Source organism: Ascaphus truei, chromosome 7, assembly GCF_040206685.1.
Source record: "Ascaphus truei isolate aAscTru1 chromosome 7, aAscTru1.hap1, whole genome shotgun sequence".
NCBI lineage: Eukaryota > Metazoa > Chordata > Amphibia > Anura > Ascaphidae > Ascaphus > Ascaphus truei.
Window position 1 is genome coordinate 87,208,187 of NC_134489.1, and position 12,036 is coordinate 87,220,222.

Here is a 12,036-nt window from a genome sequence, read left to right on the forward strand (position 1 = left end):
GCTTTCTTGATAGAGCTTGTTACGAGCTTATCAACGAGATGGAGTAACTGCTACTCTAGTAACAAAATCATTTTCCACGTTTGAGTAGAAAAGTTTGAAAGTGAGACCTGCTTGAGAGGTTCAAACGGTGCTTTTGTCAGTGCCTGTAGAACTAGAGGCAAATCACACGCTGTGAGTGGCACTCTAATTTGAGATTGTATTCTGCGAATTGCATGGAAAAATTTGATATTAAGTCCAGTGTGGCCAATTGTTTGCCCAGTAATGCTGATAAGGCTGACACTTGAACTTCCAAGGAACAGGTGCTAACACCTATGTCAAGTCCCTTATGCAAGAATTCCAATATCGATGGAATTGAGGGATTTACGTAGTCTGCAATTGTAAGGCAGTCTTTAAACTCCCTACTGGTTGCTTCAGCATAGCTATAGTCAGAAATGACTTTGCCGCTTGGCTCACACCGGAGACCCTTAACAAGCAAAATCCTGGAGTGTTGCAGATCACAGGAGCTTCAAGGAGAGAGGCAAGAATGCCCCTGCTGGACTGCAAGCAGTCAGGTAAGCCCCCAAAAATACTACTAAAAAAAAAGACTATCTGTGAGGTGGAGGAGTGGCTATTTGTAGGGCCTCCAACAGGTGTAAGACTTTAATTTGTCCTATTCCATCTAGAAGGTGGGACTTGACCCACTGCTGCCTGTGACGGTAGGCGGTAACCAGGCTCTCAAATAAAGTTAAGCCCGTTTTGGGTTACCCCTAATCCATGTATAAGGGTCTAAGAGAGTTAGCTCTTGGGCCCAGTAACATTGTACCTTTACTATGTGTTATCTGTAATAAAAGCATTTTTTGTGTTTTTCCCTTTCCGGGCATGCCAGCGATTGCTAGGAGATGAGTTTCAAGGCGGGTTATGCGGGGGAATTGTTGTCAGAGTGTACCTAGGTAGTTGGGGTCCGGCGTTGTCGGTTCCCCTATAAAGGTACCCGGAAATCATGTCTGATTCTCAGATACATGTAGGCATGTATTGGGTTCGTGGGTACACCAACTGTATATAAGGTTGTGAGGGGACTCTCAGAATCTAGATTAAGTTTCAAAAGATAGTGTACAGGGAATAAGGTAGATAGGAATAAAAGTACATCTTTCCTATTCTATTCCCCATACCCAGAGATTTAGGCGTAGGCCCCGGTCAGCGCTGCATGTGCGCCTGCCAGGCTGGCGGTGGGTGCAGCTGAGATCTCCCGTCTGGGGTGAGCTGCAGGGGGAAAGACGGTGGGAATGTAGCGGGGGCTTGGCGGGGGGCACAGCCATAACATCACCCGGCAGATTCGACCTCATTGGGTGAACCGCCCGGGGGGGGGGGCCATGGCCAGCACACCGTCGTGATTTGTGAGCATAGATTTCCTGTCTTCAGGGAAATCTGTTTACACAATGCAGCGGGCAAGATAGCTAATGGGCCTGGCCCCATTGAGGGACGGTCCTGTCCCTGCAGTGCCCACCATAGTGGGGACCTAGCCTTAGGAGTGTATTAAACTATACTTTATTAATATACACTAATGTACTGTAATTTATTGTAATGTGCTTGGGACTTTCGGAATCGATTTTCAAACAGACGGCCAGGGTTAACCCATAGGCGCCAGTAAGTCTGCTGGACATCGGAGTTCTAAGTGACCAGTGATGCAAAAGGTGTGAAAGACATATGGGTAGCAGGGAAGGGCGCAAGTACCCAGGTCCGGGGAACAATGGCAGTCGTCCGATCTGCCATTTGCTCTGCCAGACCTAGTGGAGCCTGACCCAGTGGGTGGCATTGAGATAGCCAGGGATGGAGGTGGCAAACTTGCGCATGTCCCTTGGCAATTTCCTGCTGACCCGGCTTTTCATACTGGCTTGGCTCTGTTTGGCTACTGAGAAAGTTCCCACGCAATGATTGGCTGCTAAGTTTCATGAATGAAGCTCAGAATACTATAAAGAATGTGTGAGACAATGAGATTGGAGTTCCCCATAGTAAGGGCACGGGCGGGCTTTTCAAAGTTGCTCATGCGTGAATAGCATAGCAACCGGCTTCGATTTCAAGCCTGAAAAGTCTGCCCGCTGGAGTCTAAGTCCCGTCTTTTTGTGGCCAAGTTCTCATTATCAAACGTAGTGGACGCGGCTGGGATTTCATGCCGATTTTAGTTCCAGAGGAATGGTACTAGCTTGCGGTCAATAAAAAGTCAAAGTTCTCAGAAGAGAAGGGAGCTGAGGCAGGGTAAAACATTTATTTAGGGTTCCCGGCACCTAGCAAAGTCTAGTTTTCTACCCAAGACCCCCAGTAAGTGTGTCTTTTTGTCTGTATTTTGTGTATCATAGTGTCTAAGCGAATTTGTGCGAATAAATTACAATTTATTTCATTACCTTGTTTTTCTCAGTGAATGATCCCGGTTAAAAAGATGTAAACTGCCTAGTCTCCCGTGACAGTGCCCATTGCCATGGAGATGGTACCGGCATTTCCTGAGCAAGTCAACGAAAGATGAGTAAGATCAGTATGAATCTTATTTTAAAGTTTATGGAACGCTGCAGGCACTGATGCTGGCACTGCAGGATGGCTTGGGCATAGTGCTCATGTGATGCATCTACAGGAGCTGAGGAAGCCCTTGAAGGAGCAGGTGATGGATCTGGTGGTGCAGCAAGTAAGGAAGCTGGAGCTACAGTATATACTCTTTCTGGAAACTCTGTGAGGGTTATTATCACGATTTCCTCCTCTTCAACTGGAGTTTCCTGCAAAGCGGTTTCCAGCTCCAGAGATGGTTTTCTGCTTGATGGTCCTTCAGAAAAGGTAAAAAATTATACAGAAACTAAAACCTATAGTATTTGGGTACATATAAAACAATGGCTATAGAGTTTATGTGAACAAACATTAATTTCTGAACATGTTAAAATCCCTTGACTAAGTTTAATAATATGATTATATAATCGTTACGTACCATACTGTAAGAATGAGAGTGTATTCATGTGATTTAATAGGGAATAGTTAACATTCCTATCGGGGTGAAATATTCAACTGATTACATTGATTAAACAATAACTATAAAGTAATGTGTGTAACCCTCCCTTCCCGGTTCTTGGGAAGTTTACATCAATGTCACTATTATTGGCTAAGCAGATGGTATTACCTTATTCAGGGTGCAGGCTTTGTGCGGCTGGGAGATGCAGCAGCAAAGATGGGCGCCAGGAACTTTCGTATTGCAAACATCACTTTATTTATGCCCAATTTTACTAGGGCTCTTCTCATACATACACATTGGTATAGGTGTCAGTTTCTTGGGGCTTGTCTGTACTCATAATGGTTGCATCCCATACGCTCTCACTTAACAAATTGGGGAGGTGCAGACACTTGACTGGATTCTACTTGATTGACCTGTCCCCATTCTGCATAACGTCTGTTATGCTCCGTCACTACGGGGACTATTCTCAGGCCCTGGCAGACTACTATAGATAGGGGATCTAAATCCCACTCCTGTCTCTGAACTCCCACTTGTAGACAGACTGTAACTGAGGCATGTGTGGATATGCCTATAGGTCCCCATGAGTGAATCGTATGGCACCTTGGGACCCCCCATGGAGGCCGCTGTAGCGTACATGCCTCCTCTTCAGTGAACCGCTGGGTTCACCTTGGCCATATCTTGGGACCCTTTCTGAAGAAGCACTGACCCTAACTAGAATATAATAAATGGGGACCGATCCATTCTATATATTTAGGATAATACTTTACTATATACACTGAGGCTCCTCCAGTCTCACTCCTCCAGGAACCTAACCCCTATAACCTTCTCCTTCCTTAATATAGACCCTCTCAAGCCCTTGTCTCCTGCTAACATAGGACGGGGCTTCTCAACTGCTAACTCACCCACAATCCTGTGTAATAGGAAAAGCATCACTTGTTATGCGAGTCTGCACCCCTAAAAGGCCATGGTAATCCCATAGGGGCATTGCACATGTTAGGCATGGCCTGTAGTATACTTGTATAGGAGATCCTTAATGTGAGCATGTCGCATATAGCTTATTGTGAGAACTACCCAGCACATGTATGTGTGACTGCAAATAATACTATAATGTGTAAAATAGAAGGTAGTGTATAATTTCACATGTATACATTACATTGATATACACTTTTTTCATTTACCAGGTTGATGATATGGAAGTTCCCGTGTCCACCAGCAATCACATTCCCTAGTACCTGGGAAACTATGTTTCATATGTGTCGCGTACGTAGAGTCAGTTGTGGTAATGGTGGTGGTGGGGGGGGGGTGGTCTCCCGTCTGTTCCCCTTTTCTGTCCCGATTTTTTTCCTTTAGTCACCTCTTACTGTCTGCCTCAGGGCTTCTTCAGCATATCCACAGTGCAGACAGTAGTTCTCAGGGCATTTGTCCTGCTGAGTAGATTGGCCCAAATGTGGTTCTTTTCTGCAGTACTAGTTCATGGGCACAGTTCTCCTAATAATTTGGAGTGATAATCCACCCACCAATTGATCATGATATCCAACTCCTCATCCTTTAAATTTGATGCTCCTGATTGTTCCAGTCGTAGAGGTGGAAGCCTCGTAAGCCATGTTCACACCTGTAGGGTCAGGCTAAAATTGCTGAAAAACATCCCTGTCTATTTATTTGAATATGAACATGCGCATGCGTGTTACGTTTAGGTAACGCAAACGTATTACGCGGCTGGAACACATGTGCGTTAATGGACATGCACGTTAGATGTGTCCCACTGCGTATGTGCATTGTACTGCCCAGTTCGTCTCTGCGCTATTAACATATCCACCAATACATTCATCGCTACGATACTGCTTTTGGTGATGGCCGCTATTTTTGCATATCAGTAGCTTTGTGGATACCCCTATTTAGGTAAAGTCCCATTGTTTGCTCTGATTTAACGTCGCTTAGTGGATCTGCCCATAGATGCTAGAAACATCCATACAGCAAACAGGCACTAAAGATAGACATTTTGTACCTTGCAATTAAAATATATTTTTATGAATTTTATATCGTTTTTTTTGCATTATTATTATCATCATCATTTATTTATTCATGTCAACATACTCCGTAGCGCTGTACAGTACAATAGGTTTGGAGGAAGAAAAAACAATGCATTTTCATTAATATTAGAGGCAATATATGTATATTTTTATATTGTTTACAGTCTCCCATTTTTGTTTTCTTAAATGTTCTCGCTCTTCTTTCTGAATAAATAATTGTTCTGCATTTTCAGACGAAAAGTATTTTTATATGGATGTTTCAGAATTCTTTCTAAAACGAATATTTCACAAGTGAACTGAATAAAACTGAAAAAAATAATTTTGGAAATACCAATAAAATAAAAAATAAATTAAAAAAAAAAAACCTGTAGAATTTCATTTCAGTCTTCGATGGAGCCACTTGTGCAGAAGCAGGGATATCCTGCAAACCTGACCGGAAGTTGGCCCTCGAGAATTGGAGTTGCCCACCCATGATCTAAATCCACTCTGCTTAGTGTGATAACTGTGCACGACAACAGTCAGTCCCTAAGTGATTCCTAATCATGCAGTCTGAGAAAACAACATTTCTGTTATACAGATGTGCCCTGTAGTAATCGCTCAGTGGCCATGTGCTAATCTACGGCACAGGAGCAAATCGCACGCCTTTGATGTATATTTGCACGAAAAACTACAAAATCGCAATAAATAATATTGTAATAAACATGACATATGAATGCTCTACTGCATTCCTTTTATTTAAATAGTTATTAGTACTGTGCATGCAGTGGCAGATTTCCCGATAGGCCTGGGCCTAGGGCGGCGAAATTTTGGGGCGGCAAAAATGTCCGCCCCATTTACATTTGCCGCGCTCTCTTGCCTATCGGGCATGATGGGAAGGCACTTACAAGTGGTGGCCACCTCCTTCCTGCCACCCTCTTTCTCCTTCCGAATCACAGTGTCAAACAACATCGCGTGAGTGGCACAGAGCCTTATTGCCATGGCAACGTAACGTCATGACGTCACATTGGTGATGATACCGTGTGACGTCACGTTGGTGACGCTGCGTTTCGGAAGGAGGAGCGCGGCAGCAAGGAGGCGGCCGCCACATGTAAGTGCCTAGGGACGGCGGATCTTGAAATCCGCCGCTGTTTACATGGATGCTCACTTTGCTATACATAACAAAAAGACAAATGAGTAAGTCAAAAAACATACTGGGCTAATACATTAAACTGCGATAGTGCTGACTGGGGCTTTATCACACACAAACTTCCATTGGCTCAATAGGAATTTCTGCGGAATGGTTCCCCGATTGGCACTATTGCAGTTTAATGAATGCTAGAAACATCCATAGAGAAAACAGGAACTAAAACCAGACAGACATCAGAGGCATATACGTCTTAATAAAGCATTTATTACACACAAAGGTTGCGGAAAATACGCTTTCTTTCCTTTATCATATGACAAAGGCCCTCATTCAATTGGCTATTAAGCAGGTCCCCCTCACCAGCAAAGAATTTAGTCGCATTCATTTGAATGTAGGTGTTTTTTCGCTCTAGTACGGGAAAGCAACTTCAAAAGAGGCCAAAAAGAATCACGATATGCGTACCTTTTGAGGGAAAGTTAAAAATATATATACTGTAATGTAATTTGTATTAGCAGGAGCACTTTAGCATTAGAGCGCACAATGATGCAGAGATTACAACGGATCACATCTGTAAATTAAGTGGGTCTTTCTGGATAAAATATTAAATTAGGTGAATATTAATATTTCTAAAACCAACAGTAGCTTTAATTTTGTTTGTATACAGAAGTGCCCCAAATAATTATCATGATTATTGAAATATTGTTTCTCTTTAAGTCGAATGGGGTCTCAATCCTTGGTCAATCAATCCTAGATGCTGGAAACTGATCAAAGTCCTTCTTTTTCTTACCGCGCATGCTGTACAATTTATATTTGTTCTCTAAATAAGCAGAGCATAAAAGTGACTACATACTGTAATTATACCTGATGCTTCTATAAATATATAGAGTATGAGACAATTACACAATTTAGTTCCCATAAAAAAAAATAAGCAAAACATTGGTTGTTTGCTGCTTATATTTAGTAAATGTTTTGAAATGGTAAAAAATAGATGCAATTAAAACACAAGAGGTTTAAATCGCAGGAAGAACAGTCTGTTCTCACATTGATGCCTATCCAGACACCTGGAAGCTCCGTGTCACAAGAAACTTGTTCTGCATGAAGTAAGCACACTGATAATTTGATTTATACAACAAATTATAGTATATTTAGGCATTGCAAGCTTACATATACAAAAGGATATATATATATATATATATATATATATATATATATAAAACAGCATGGGGTATAGCTAAAACGTAGTGGTATATTGTTCAACCAAATAACATGCTCGAAATATATCTTAACATCTGCTTAGGATTCCGTGCGTGTATAAATAGGAACTGTGAACATGTATTTTGTGTTATAGATTCTTAGAAATAAATCATGCTTAGGTACAGTATTTTCATTTTACTGTATGTAGGCAGCATTGTTGTACTGTTGTTATCACACGGCTCTTGTATAGTAGTTTACAAACACACATACTGTACAACTCTCAAAGGTATCCAACCAATATCAAACCTAATACCTTTTATACAGTTGCCTCTACCCTCCCACAGAAATTCTCAGACGTATCTTTATGTAATGGCCGCTTACCGTGTCAAACTATCTATGATCAGAGAAATGTAACACGTATAATCATTAGTGTTACTCATAGCAGGGGCTCGGTTAAAGTAGCACTGTGATTTCGGTTGTGGAGTATAACTGTACCTAAAGAATAACAAAGACCACTGTAATGATGACTTGGGGTCTTCTGCTTACTGCTACTCACAGGTCCCAGGCTAATTTAAGGGCTTAAACTGTCCATTTATTTTTTTGAATGGAGTGCAGATTCCCTCCCCCCCCCCTTGTGGGAGGTCTGCCTTCTACTGAGTGTGATGTGGTGCACTGTACCTGTTGGTGTCACGGGAGACTCCTGTGACGGGTAGGATCTCGGTGGCCGGAACAGCAGGAAGCGTAGTAGGGGTCACAATCAGAGGGTCCGAGGCAGGCGGCAGACAGCGCAGTCAGGAAACAAGCAGAGGTCCGAGGCAGGCGGCAGGTAGCGAAGTCAGGTAACAAGCAGAGGTCAGCAACAAGGAGACTGGAACAGGACAGGGGAGCAAGGACAGGTCTGGGGGCAGGGACTGAGAACAGGAACAAACAGGGACAAGCCAGATTACCAGCAAGGGCGTTTATTGTGAACAGACTTCTATGGTACAGGTACAGAAAACAGATCAGGATATCAGAAGCATGTGCATTAGGAATCTGACTTCAAGCAAAGGCAAAAACAACAGACAGGAAGCAAGCTATAAGGACAGAGACAGGAGCAACAAGAAGACAGACAGACAGAGGAACCCAGAGCCAACAGAAGGCAGCAGCACACCCAGTGGACAAGGAAGCTATGGCTAGGCAGGAGGTCTAGGCGACCCTAACAGTTGGTTTGCAGAAGAGCTGAGGTTCCGCTTTTGAGGTAGATGCTGGGTTCAGTCTCGAGGTGCTAGTGCCTCCATCCACCGCAGGCTTCAGGAGTGCTGGAGGCAGCCGCTACGGTAGAACCAGTCCATAATCTCCCTGATTGAATGCAGACTCAAGGCAGGAATATATTGAAACAGGAGCTCTTTATTTAGCATCCACTGCATACATCAGGATCATACAGCGAATACTGCTTTCTCTCTCGCAGGTCCCAAACTTTTGGATGGTCCCTGTATCAGATCTTACTTTAGGCCTTATTCACAGTCCCCCAGTGGGACTGATCATTTAGTTCCACCCCAGAGGGCAAGACACACACATAGTACTCACTCCTTTACTAGAGTACTCAGGACTGAATATATTTAGAGCTGTCTCTTCCTTAGTGCAGAAGGGGAGGGCACAAGGCATGCACCCACAATTGGGCAGCACACATACCATGTCCCACCTCCACTCCTGCCACTCAAGGAAGCTACATAGAGCAGGGGTAAACCCAAGATGGGCATGACACTGCATGCACCTACCAGGACTTACATGTCAGGGAGGACAGACGGGTAGCCAGAACCAGCCATGGCTACACTCTCCCTCTGATGAATCCAATGGTCCCCACTTGGAAACAATTTTGTAGGACCATCCGTCAGCAGAGAACCTGAAATATTAAGTAAAGTCTCCCCCACCGGGAAGGCAAATGGCGGTGCACAGCGTCAGAGTCAGAGTCAAAGTGCAGAGGATGCACGAAACACGTCAGAGTTCCTTCTAAAGGATCTTTTTTAACTGATGTTGTTGCTGTTCATTAAATCTTTCATCTGAAATCGTGATCCAGCATCCGTTTTACTTCCTTCTTCCGGAACGCACAAGGCACCTGTTGGCACGCTGTCCAACGCCATTTCCCTCCCCGGTAAGGGAGACTTTACTCTGTCACACATGCTGGGCTGAGAGCACGCTGGAACCAGACGGACCGTCTGCTAAAAGGGTACTATGTTCTTTTAGAACTTGTTATACAATGGTCTAGCTCTAAGGAATTGGAAACAAAAAGAAAACAGCGCACAACGCCAAATAGTGAAGCGAGTAATAAAAATGTATTACAATAATAAAGGGGTATAAAATCTGCGTACATCAAATAGAAAATTCATAAGCATTTAGTGTATATCACACTCGGTTTACCACTCCATGGTTGTAGACAGTGGAATCTGGTACTCAGCTTTCTCCACAGGAGCCTCTGTGGTAACTGTGGGGCACAGGATCTCTCACACACTTTTCATCCAGCAGGATGCTGCTTTCGAGGGAGTTCCTTAACAGCAGTCTGGCTCCACTACAGGCTCAGGCACTCAGTGGGACCGAGTCTCAAGCGGTAATATGCCTTCTCCAGGGAGTCTCTTCCTTTACAGTCCTTCGTTTCTCCTTTGGAGATTTCGCCGTTTTCTCAGCTGCTGTGTCATACGTCTCCCTGCTGCACACACACATCTGTGTCATACGTCTCCCTGCTGCAAATACACACCTGTGTCATACGTCTCCCTGCTGCACAGACACACACGGCCTTATGTAAATGCTCTCACAGCAAGGTTTACTTCTCTTTGTGTTCCCTTGGTTGATTTCCTTCTTCCTTTCAGGGCTTGGTTTTCTTCCTGGATTTCTTCAAAAGTCTTCGGCTTGCAGTGAGGATGTCTCCCTCGGAGTGAACAGATTGAAAGATAGTTGTTTAGAGGAGGATACAATATTTAAATACTCCAAAACTTTTAACTCTAAACAAATGTATATATATAAAGGCAGTAAATACTGCCAGCACTCACACTTGCCCGTATTGTGACACAGCAGCTGAGAAAACGGCGAAATCTCCAAAGGAGAAACGAAGGACTGTAAAGGAAGAGACTCCCTGGAGAAGGCATATTACCGCTTGAGACTCGGTCCCACTGAGTGCCTGAGCCTGTAGTGGAGCCAGACTGCTGTTAAGGAACTCCCTCGAAAGCAGCATCCTGCTGGATGAAAAGTGTGTGAGAGATCCTGTGCCCCACAGTTACCACAGAGGCTCCTGTGGAGAAAGCTGAGTACCAGATTCCACTGTCTACAACCATGGAGTGGTAAACAAGTGTGATATACACTAAATGCTTATGAATTTTCTATTTGATGTACGCAGATTTTATACCCCTTTATTATTGTAATACATTTTTATTACTCGTTTCACTATTTGGCGTTGTGCGCTGTTTTCTTTTTGTTTCCATTTCCTAGAGTGTGTGGGGTGCTGAGCCACCCCCAATGTCTATAGCAGCAGACGCCCTTAACACGGTTATGATATAATTTATTATATAATCACTTATTCACTTGGTATTGTGGTTTTATTGAGAACATTTATGGTTTAGTCACTGCTCTTTATTTATAAGTAGAAGTTAGATAGTAGCGCACAGTTTATTCTTGTTCTAGCTCTAAGGGTTGCTGTTTTAGATATTATTGAGACTGGGGTCAGGTTCCCTTTTATTATAAAAATTTTGAGCACTGGTGGAGAAGTTTTTTCTCCATTTGTTTCTAGAACCTGAAATATAACAACAGTAGTTACATCACACATTAAACAACTACCAATGCAGTACATTAACATTGATAGTATTAGTTCATACACTGATTACAGCGATGAAAAAGAACATCTGAACCACTTCCAACAGGAAGAAGTCTATAGATTTACTTATAAAACTTAGGATCAGGCTTTTTAAGTACCCACCCATTGAAGCCCGTGGCCCAGACGAAGTGTGTCCTTATGGGACCACGCTCATGACGAAGTTCTATACGATCTTTATATATACTGAGGCCCACTCTCCATTCCCCAATGATCTCACATATCTTGGATTCAGTGCAGAACTCGTGGCAGCTGGTTTTGAATTAAAGGTAGTCCAGCACCGCCTGCCATAGCCAAGTGGACCTATTGTCCTCTATCTCTTGCATTATTGGCTCGGGAACGTAAGGGTACTCATACCCATGAGATTGTCGGTAGCGATCAACAATGGCTCTATCATTTTACGGCTACCAGCCTTGCCTGGCAAGACCCAAAATGTAGGCTCTTGAGGGGCCACCTCTCGGTAGACAATAGTTGGTCCATGGGTTTCACTAAACCAAACTGAATTTCCTCCACCCTTTAGAGCTTCTGCCGTTTCCTCTGGGGAGAATTCCCCTTCTTCCCACCAATGGTCTACGGTGGGCCCATCGACTAATAAGAACCGGGTTCTCTACATAGTGGGAGCATACCCCTGAAATATGGGGTCCCACCACTTAAGGGTCTTCCTTGGTGTGTCTACAGGTTTAGGGCTACAGGACCTAGTGTCCATTCGAGAGGACACTCCAGAAGTTTCAGACATGAGACAATGAAGACCCTCTAAAAGATGTGAATGAAGATTGAGAGCCCACAACAGATATCCTGCTGGAGGCATGTATTTCCCCCTCTGAATCCTCATCAGACCAACCCTTATAATCCCCAAAGTCCCAGTCTCTTAGATCAGAGAAAG

The 12,036-nt window shown here is 43.6% G+C and overlaps 1 protein-coding gene across 3 annotated transcripts in view; it reads right to left on the reverse strand.

Moving 5' to 3' along the window:
• Window positions 1-12,036, reverse strand: part of KCNJ3 (potassium inwardly rectifying channel subfamily J member 3) — a 191,053-nt gene that overhangs the window by 153,153 nt on the left and 25,864 nt on the right. The gene's annotated exons all lie outside the window — the stretch shown is intronic.